Source organism: Labrus bergylta, chromosome 1, assembly GCF_963930695.1.
Source record: "Labrus bergylta chromosome 1, fLabBer1.1, whole genome shotgun sequence".
NCBI classification, from domain to species: domain Eukaryota; kingdom Metazoa; phylum Chordata; class Actinopteri; order Labriformes; family Labridae; genus Labrus; species Labrus bergylta.
The window spans coordinates 1,947,625-1,957,848 of record NC_089195.1 but is presented as its reverse complement, the minus strand read 5'-3'; the positions used below and the strand labels follow the sequence as shown (position 1 = coordinate 1,957,848).

At 35.9% G+C, this 10,224-nt stretch overlaps 1 long non-coding RNA gene across 1 annotated transcript; it reads left to right on the top strand.

Moving 5' to 3' along the window:
• The first annotated feature begins 7,793 nt into the window (after positions 1 to 7,793).
• LOC136177185 (uncharacterized) lies at positions 7,794 to 10,224 on the top strand. Its single transcript, XR_010664839.1, has 2 exons — positions 7,794 to 8,541; positions 9,574 to 10,224. It is a non-coding gene; the product is annotated as an uncharacterized lncRNA (long non-coding RNA).

Here is a 10,224-nt window from a genome sequence, read left to right as displayed (position 1 = left end):
CGCCCACTGTAAAACACACACACACACACACACGCACACACGCCTGTCTTTCTTGCTGATAAATGTTCTGATGAGAGTGTGTGGACATTGATTCAACTTTGACAGCAATCTCAATGATTTATCACATATAGAGAGTGAACTATTCAGGGGAGAGCTGCTTCTGGACAAGAGGAGAAACAGAAAGTATGCTAACAGAGACTGAGAGATAATGTCAGTCAAATGTTGTTGCCTGCTACACGACTGATCATCTGCTGGACTTGTAAGAACTAGTTTCACTGACGTTTCATTCTCTGCCGTCATTTCCATGACGACACATGAGAGATGCAAAGCACATATTTATATGTTGACACATATTTACATATTTTTGCGTAGTAAATACAACTGCAATGTACAACAATCTACTTTTAATTCAATAAATGGTAAATGGACTACTCAAAGCTCTTAAAACAACTTTGAAGCGGCTCAGAGTATGAGAACAAAATGAAAGTGCCTCGTGGTTATGAACGTCTCTGTCACCATCTGGTGGTCAACACCAGTTAAAACAAGACACTTTCATATTGCTGATATAGAGGAGGTGGGAAATCATTTGTTACAGTTTTTTCCAATTGCTAACACACTAAAATGACATGCATAGCACAATTATTTAAACTGACACACAGAGAGAAAAACCTCTTCTCAAGTCTCCAAAAGTCTAAACACATTTTCTCCTTCACACACATTCTGCAATTCAAAATGACACTTTTTAAATGCACTGAACACAGTTTTCTGCATAAGACACAACAATCTGACATAAAGTCACATGTTTGCCATCTCAAAACACTGCCATTCAAAATGACACTACATGAGCTAATCGGCCAATGTATGTGCCACCTGGCCAAACACCTCAATGGTTAATTGTTATCATTTCAATCTGGAAGTAAGCAAATGAAGAGGAAACATTTGACCAAATGGACAAAAATGTCCATATTGACGCATGAGGGTACAACGCAATGTTGTAATTGAATAGCATGTTAGCATGCTAGTGCTGTAACAGAACCACCGGTAATTGAACTCAAAAACACGACTCAAAACAATCTTTGGTAAGGGAAAGAAACAAGCAGACAGAAACCAAAAAAAGGGAACAGGCAAAGTCGACGTCAAAAACACAGCAGAAGTCAATTCCAAAAAGTGATCTAAGAAAAACAAAAGGCTTGTACATAGAGGTCAAAGACAAACTGGCACAGAAGGAAGGGAAGCCACAGACTAAATAAACTAAAAAGGTGAAGAGTAAGACAACGAGATGCAGCTGGGAACAATCAGGGCGGGGCAGACAATCAAACAGGCGGGAAACATGAGGGCAGGAAGTGAAGGATCTGAAATGAGAGGAGAGGTTAGTGACCCAAAACAGGAAATAACCAACCCAGTCTCATATCAAAATGTGTAATACCTACGTTGGTCCGCAGCGCAAAACGTAGTAGTTTCACAATAAGGGCTCTAAAATTGTGACATGCCTACGTTTCCTTTTGCCTATTCTTTTGTGTAGGCATACCTCAGGTCACGTGACTGCCCAGTTTTCCCCTGGTGAAAAAAAAAACATGGTGGACATCCCTTCTATTTTCGGTGGAAAATGCAATATTTTTAGATAGTTTGAGGCTTAAGTGTCGTTTTGATAACCTTTCTGGCGACAAATGTACATTGTTTCTTCATAATCTTCGTTCGGTTTATGTTTATGATCTTTAGTTTGTTCGTTTCTATGAAGATTCTTTCAGGTCTCGATAGAGAAACGTTGGAATGGTACGTTTTCTACTGTTGCCATGGTGATAGCTATGGACGCTATCAACAACGAACCGGAAGGAAGTGGACGTTCGGTTCGCGGCTCTTAAAACAGATTACATCAGACCCTAGACATCAAACTAAGCTCCTATGCAATAAATAATGATTTCTGTTACATTTTTATGGATGTCTTACATGAAAACCAAATTTCATAAAACGATTGGAACAGATCAATGCAAATTAGCAACATTATAAACTATAACATTTAACAATACATAAAGACAATACTGTACAGTTCATGTGTGATTTTTTATAATTTCATAATTTTATTTAACAAAATAACCCTGACAGATTAATACTATCTTTTAAAACAGGTTTGATTTGACCACTTTTTTACAATATATATAGTCTAGATTATTTTTTTACCCATTCGGCTTTAGTAAATATTTGATATAGTGGGTAGATATACATTTTTTACAACCCTACTTATGTTCCCTTTGTGCACAACGCCAGACATAACTACCAAAATTCCCGTTTCTAGAATAACAGTCAAAATATCCCAAATTAACTGATATATGTACTTTATTTTAACATAGATCATCTATGTACTATGCAATAAATACTTCGGCCACACAAGATCCGTGACATATTCAGTGAATATATCTTTTGTAAGCCTTTTATAATCCTAGTTACAACCTTTTTTTGGAAACGGAAAAGACTGCAATTATGGCGCAATTAAGTATCAAGCTGTATGACTTGACTCTGAGGAATTGTAGTCTTTTAGACAAATCTCAGTGTTTCCCTTAACTAAGAAGTAATATATATTTAATTGAGGGTACACAGGGGAGTATAATTGGATGGTTAACACATTTATGTTATCAGATATTTAAAAAATAATTGATACATTTGTTAAAATGTATTTTAACCATATATAGCAGCTCCCCCTATTGTTTTGGTGAGCTGACTACCCTCACATAGTACTTTGTTCCAAGACCTCTCTAAAACAGTTATTCCCATATCTGTAGCCCCTTTTGTTGCTGAGGTATAAGCCTTCAAACATGCCCTTGGGTCAAGGTTCAAAGGGCATTATTTCAAAACAGGGGTCATGTTGAAACCATCATCTTCACATATGTTACTTTCCAGGATGAGACCTTTCCAACGATGTATGTCGTTCAGCACTAAGCCAAAAACTTAAATATTCTCATTTCATAGGCAAGGGGTCTTGCAGTCATACTTTCATAGAGCTCTTTCAAAGCCCAGTACATAAAATGTTTTTATTTTATTTATTTTATTTTGTTTGTTTGTTTGTTTGTTTGTTTGTTTGTTTTGGTGTAAGTATGTCATAACATCTGGGAAACTATATGCTTGGAGGACAGCCTGCTTGGTTTAGAATTATGGCTAAAAGTAAAAATCTCTTATGCTCTTGTCCATATTAATTCATCTTAGTACTTTTTTTATCCTTCTTTCCTTATAGAAGAGTTAATATAATTTTTCATCATTCATTGTTTTAATATTCAGTTTAATGTCTTTCGTTGAATTGATAGTGAACGCGCCCTCAGCCTTTAAACTGACAGTGGGCGTGACTGCACGATTGCGCATGTCAGCAGTACAATGACAGACCATAGCATAATGAGCTTTTTGAAAGGGTTTTTGCTTAGATTCCTGGAATGGGATCTTTGGTTAACACAGATTTAAGATGTGTTTTTGCAACCAACCTTAAAAACATCAGTAAATACCCCCTGAAAGATCTAATAAAGAGGTTTCTCACAAGTGACGATTATCAATACGTCATTATTTGATGTCAGTGTCATGCGCCCGTTTGTAGTTCTTATCGCCGGCCGTTTACTTTATTGATTGCATGTTCTGGTATTAATCTAATCCGTCAGGATTATTTTGTCAAATAAAATTATGAAATCATAAAAAAATCACACATGAATTGTACAGTATTGTCTTTATGTATTGTTACATGTTATAGTTTATAATGTTGCTAATATGCATCGATCTGTTCCAATCATTTTATTAAATTTGGTTGTAATGTAAGACATCCATAAAAAATCCATAAAATATTCGTAGAAACGAACAAACTAAAGATCATAAACATAAACCGAACAAAGATTATGAAGATACAATGTACATTTGTCGCCAGAAAGGTTATCAAAACGACACTTAAGCCTCAAACTATCTTAAAATATTAAATTTTCCACCCAAAATAGAAGGGACGTCCGCCATGTTTTTTTTTTCACCAGGGGAAAACTGGGCAGTCACGTGACCTGAGGTATGCCTATACAAAAGAATAGGCAAAAGGAAACGTAGGCATGTCACAATTTTAGAGCCCTTATTGTGAAACTGCTACGTTTTGCGCTGCGGACCAACGTAGGTATTACACATTTTGATATGAGACTGGGTTGAAATAACACAAGTAGAAATTAAAACATAACCAGACACAGAGCTGGACATGACAAGTGCCACCGGTAACAGGTTAAGATATGGTTTTATGCAGTTATAAACAACAATTAAAGTAGTGTACTGCTATAGGCTACATTATGAAATAATACAATGTGATGTTCAAAACATCATATCCCAATAAATGGTTAAACTAATCTTTCTGATCTTTCTGTAAACAGGCAAACACAATTCAGAGATAATGTCAAACCCCAGAACAGTTAAGAAGATAATCCCTGGCAAGCTATAATTAGTCCTGTATATCCTGGATACAGGTCAGGGTTGTAGTGTAATTAAGTTATTAAGATGTTATTTCTTTATTTAACCTCGGATTTAAGAAGGGGCACTACTTCCTGTTAAAGGAAGAAAATAACTTCAATGGTATAAGTTAATTAATTAATCAGTCAGTTTCATATCTTGAAAGAAGTAAGTTCTGGAAATGTTAAACAAGAAAACACACAGACAGTCCTGAATTTTATGTGTAAAATTTAATATAAAAAGGGGTAAACAATGAGGTATAGATGAAACAGATAAAGAATATGAGTATTATGATCAGGATAATGCAATTATAATGTATGGTGACATTATATATTTAGTAATGAGATAAGACGCGGTGTTGTTTGAATGACTTAATCAGAAAATGGTCAAAAAGAAAAAGTTGATGAAGGAATTTTGGGATTCTATTTGGATTTAAAGGAGGGCTCTGAACAGACACGACTCAAGACTTAATCTTCCAACACCCCTTGCCACCAGCAGTCTTACTGTGAGATGTGTTCAATTGAACTCCACCGGCTGGTCCCGCGTTTCAGCCTCTGGCAAGCGGTTCTTTTCAGGCCCAGAGAGGTCCACAGGCCAGATTAGATACCTTGACACCTGGGTCGGAGTGTGCAGCTGGGATGGAGATTGTACATTGGTTCAGCCGTCGTCTCAGAAGCTTTAAGAGGATCCAACAGGAAAAATATTGAAGAGTCTTTTGATATGTCGATTTCCAATTCAGATTAACCGGATGGCCATCTTGATGAATCCAAATTAAGGAATTGGCGTTCAAAATTGAAGAGCAAAGACTTTACAGAAGAAAGTTCAAAAACCTTGCTTGAGCCAGAAAGAATTGATGTTTACAAAAATTGTGCGTGAAAAAGAAAGTTTGGTAGAGAATCGTCTTTACGGCTAAAAAACTTAAAAGTAAGTGATTCGGACCGAAGTCCGAAGAGAAGCAAGCAAGAGCTGAAGCTCTAAACTTCAACCAAAACTAAAAAGAAAAACCAAAGATCTAAGCTCAGTGTGAATTTTTATCAGCTGGATTGGAGGAGGGGGGTCTGCAGGCAAAGAGGGGTGCCGCCCACGGGTGACTCCCATTCTGACTGGAGGACAATTGTTTAACTAAACCGAGTTTACTCAGTAAGATTAAGATTAAGAAACTAAACATATATACGTCACTATACATTCATTTCGATATTATTTCTATCAGATCCACGTTGATGTAGGTTCACGTCATATATTTAAACAAACATTTCTATCAGATTCATGTTGAGATGAAAATCACACCATCTGGGAACATCCTCAGTCAATCCCAGCCTGTAGGTGAACAAAAACATGTTATACAGTCAGCATTCTTAATAAGACATATTAATAAAGTAGGAAAAGAAATTGGTGTCTTTAAATAACACCTTCTATAGCTAATATCAAAGAGTATGCTTTATAACACCTCTAAATGTATAATTATGAAGGTTACGTATTCATGGATATTTTAACACTAGATGGCAATAGCGCTCCACGTCAAATTCCTATTAAACATAATATAACTCTTATTCCTATTCTGAAGATCAGATTTTGAGTTTAAAAAGATGATTATAATACATTCAATGTGACAATTACAAATATCTAGATGAAGAAAGACATAAATGTTCATTTGATGCAGAATTTAAAGCTGTGGTTTAATTCAGTTCTTCAGCAGTACTTCAACAGATGGTCAATTTTCCGACTTTGCAGAGACTGGTTTCGGTCACAGTTCATGTCTTTCATGAGTGTTCTGTTTCCGCTCGGTTGTTTATTCAAGGTGTTGTAAAAGTTCATAATATCCTGTCTGAGAGGGAGACTTAAATCATTGATCAGTTCCTTTGTTCCTTGGTAAAAGTAAAAAAAACATGTTAATCCACAGTCCTGAGTTCTGCAGGACGAGAGGTTGTAAAAAGTGGCTGCTGATAACTGCTACAGGGTGGTGGTGATTGAGAAATGTGTCACATGGAAATCCAACAGTTTTCTTATTATTGAAATGTTGAAACAATGTGAATATTTTGTTGCTGTGATCAAAATCTTTATCATGTTGAGTCATGATCCTCCAGGGCTCCTCCTCTAACCTGAAGTGTGGAAAGAATGTTACTGGTGATATCTGAACCGTCCCATTTTTTTTGTTAAAAGTCTTATACAGCATTGCATGACAACTGCCTTAAAATCATATAACTTAAAAAATGGAAGCGTTTGAGGCAGATGCCCAAATATCATGAAAACAGTTGTGTATTATTGTTAAGTGAGGTGGCTTATGTGCTCATAATATTGTGTGTGCGTTCTTTTTGAAACAGCATCTTAACTAATTATCTGAACTGAAATCCTTATTTGCCTTTGCCTTACATGTGGTCTGCCCTGTTTGACATGATTGAGGTTTAATAGAAAAAGTTATCAAACTGTGAGAGAGTGAATACCTTATTGCTGTAATCAAAATCTTTATTTCATTTCATTTTCAAACCTTTATTTAAGCCTAAAAATCATTGCTGTTTCCCTCATTTACATTTTGAGTTATAAAAAAAACACAAATAAAACAACAAAGGATGATTCTCAGTAAAAACAATCACAAACTGGGGTAAAGGGGTTTGAGATTATTGTCTCAATATGTCCAAGAGAAACAGGAGTGTCCATCTTGAGAGTGTGCTCTGTAAATGATTCCACATTTTTGGAGCGAAAAAGCTAAATGCGGATTTTCCAAGTTCAGAGAAAACCCGCAGGACTTGAAGCAATAGACGATCAGTAGAAGGAGTTTGGTGGGGTCCGTCGGTCCATTTCATCAGAGATGTTAGGCTATATAAGATGGTGTATGTCTAATAAGGGATTTATGTTTATCACGTCACTGTGCCAGTGAAGACCAACCAACTTTGTTATACAGAATACAATAGCCAAGTGTTATAGGGGTCTCCAGTTATGAATCTAAGAGTGGAGTGATACACTGAGTCTAGAGTTGATGTTGGAGATATGATTCTAACCTACTCGCAACACTATCTTAACCGTACCCATTTCTTAAAATGAATTTATTGCAGCACATTTCAGAATGAGTCTTTAGTTACTTCAAGTTGGGTCCCAAGGGTGTTCCTGATGTAACCCTGATGGTAAAAACGGGCTAAAAATAGTTATTAAAAGAGTCATAAACAAGATAATTATTGGCTTATTTCATAAGTTAATGTTTCATTTCTTTCATGTAAAACACTCTAGCTGTGATTACTAAGTCAATCATTTTATTTTTGCAGTTTTTTTACAACTACAATCAACAGCAGTTTTACAGTGCAGATTGATGTGCAGGAAAACAAAAGTCCGCGATGCAGGGCGAGAGTTTCTGTTTTTCTTTAGTTGTTTTTCTTTCTGTTTTTCTTTTCTGAAGCAAATGTGAGCAAGAGATCGACACTACATTGTCATCATCACGCTGTCAGCACCTTAAGTTTAGAAGTTGATAAACACCTAAATTAAGTTATAAAGAGTTGATAATTCATCAGTTAGGATGAAGCCATGCAGAAGCAGAAGCCATGAAACTGCGTCATCTTAAAAAGCACTGCGGTCAAGCCAGCCACTCCTCGAGTTTACATGGTGAAGTCAAGGGGCAACCTCCGGTCTCGAAAAATGAAGCCTATGCGGAAGTACAAAAAACTGCAGTTCCTCGAGGTTCCGCTTGAGGCTGGCTGCAGAAGCGCCGGAAGTGCCATAAGCCCACAGCCAAAAAAGCCCGTTTTTACCACAGGAATCAACATGTTTACAGCCTGGTTCAAAAAACGAGATATATCTGAGAAGTTGACGGCCCCTTCTCCTCACACTGTGGGGGGGGTGAATTTTTTTATAACTCATCGGATTTTATTCTATTAAGGAAAACGACTATGCCCATATTTGGTTGTGTCAGATTTGATTGACAGCTCTGCGCGCTGCATCTGTCTGTCAGGTCAGCAGGTCAGGAGGCTAACAGCTTCATCCGTCTGATTTCTCCTCTTTGTTACTTCGTTTGGAGAGTTTTTTAACACATATCTGACAACATACATGGCTTGCTGTGCAGTTAACAGACCATCCAAGAAGTTGATGCTTCAGTTTTTATCGGTAAGTGATATAGTAGTGTTATATTTACTGCTTACTCATGTGTTTATATTTACGGACCTAGCTTGTTTAGCGTTAGCTTGTAAACCAGTCGGCTAACTGTGTAGCTCATTATTTACATTATTTACGGTCAATGGTTTAGAAATGTTTGTTGTTAAGATGTTGTTGTTGAAAATAGTGAGTTTGTGTGATGTTAGAAGCTAAAGGTTCACCTCGGTGGTTAACCACAGACTGTAAATATGGTTATCTGACGTTATGATGAATGTTATACTCCACCTAAATGTGGACATTAAAAAACAAACTTTGTGTAGTAATTATCCGTCAGTAACATAAACTGAACTGAACCTAATGTGCTGTGTAGGTTATAGAGGATGACATTAATGTTACATGGTTGATGTAGTGTCTTAAGATTTGTACAAACTGTTAACAAATAAAAAAAACTTCACTTTGTAAGAGCATCTGTAACCATTAAGAACTATATTAATAACCATATTAATTTTCACTGAACTCATACACAGAATATAGCTGTAGAAATATAAAATATAAATAACATATGGAATGAAAATAAGATATAAAGCACATAGATATAAAGTATAAGAAATAGTTTGAAGAGTACAGCCATGTACTGAGCTCATGTTAATAATAAATGAGTTACTGTATGTTCTGTACTGAAGCACAGAGAGTTGGGACCTGTTAATGATTTAAATATTTCAGGTTATATTTGTTTCATGTTAAGATGAAGTACTATCCACAATAAATTGCTTAATTTTTCCTCACAAAATCTGAGACCATTTGATGTGGAATATCATTGTGTGAGTGAGAGAGCTGAAAACAGCATGATTACAATAATGTTTATCTTCTTAACTTTAAATAGATGTTGATTACCTGAATACTGGACCTTTGTTGTCTGGGTAGTACACTGTTGAATTTATAAATGTGCTCTTACACACAGATGAATACAGAAAAATAGATGAGAACAAAAAAAATGATTTAATGAATAACTGATATTTTCTCTCTTTCTTTGTCATCCTGAAGACCCCTCACTAAAAGTCCATGTTCTCCTGGATCCATGTCACATGCTCGAGCTTCTTCAGAATGACTTTTCAACAGTCAAAGTTTTGCTGAGAGAAGATGTCCAGCAGATAAGACGGCAGTACATCAACGAGCTCCACAAGCTTCAGAAGAAGGAGGAGGGTTTGCACCTTAGAAGACTGTATTCATGCTTCAGCTGTTCAAATAAAAATAGATCTCCTCCAAACAACTTGCAATCAAACTATTTTCTTCCCATTTTAAAACCCTTTGTCCAGTTTAGATGGGAGAAGTTGATATTATGTGATATTGATCTGGGAAGACTACATTTCTAAATCATTTTTAACTGTGTTTTTATTCACCAGTTATTGATCTTATTTACTCTCCACGTATCTTGATTTAAGAATGGGGCTGTGTTTAAGGTCATATTTTTGCAATGACTCTGTTCCATCCCACTTTCAGAAATGAACTACATTAGTATTTATCAAAAGAGTAAGAAGTTGTGTAAAAGTAGACTTCCTTCCCTAAGCTATTGAGTTGAGCATTAATCTGAAATGTATACTCATAAGTAGACATAAAGGAGTGCATTTATATAGAAATATTTATTTAATCTGAAAAACAACATTAAAAAAAGTCTGTTTTTACAGCAGAGATGAA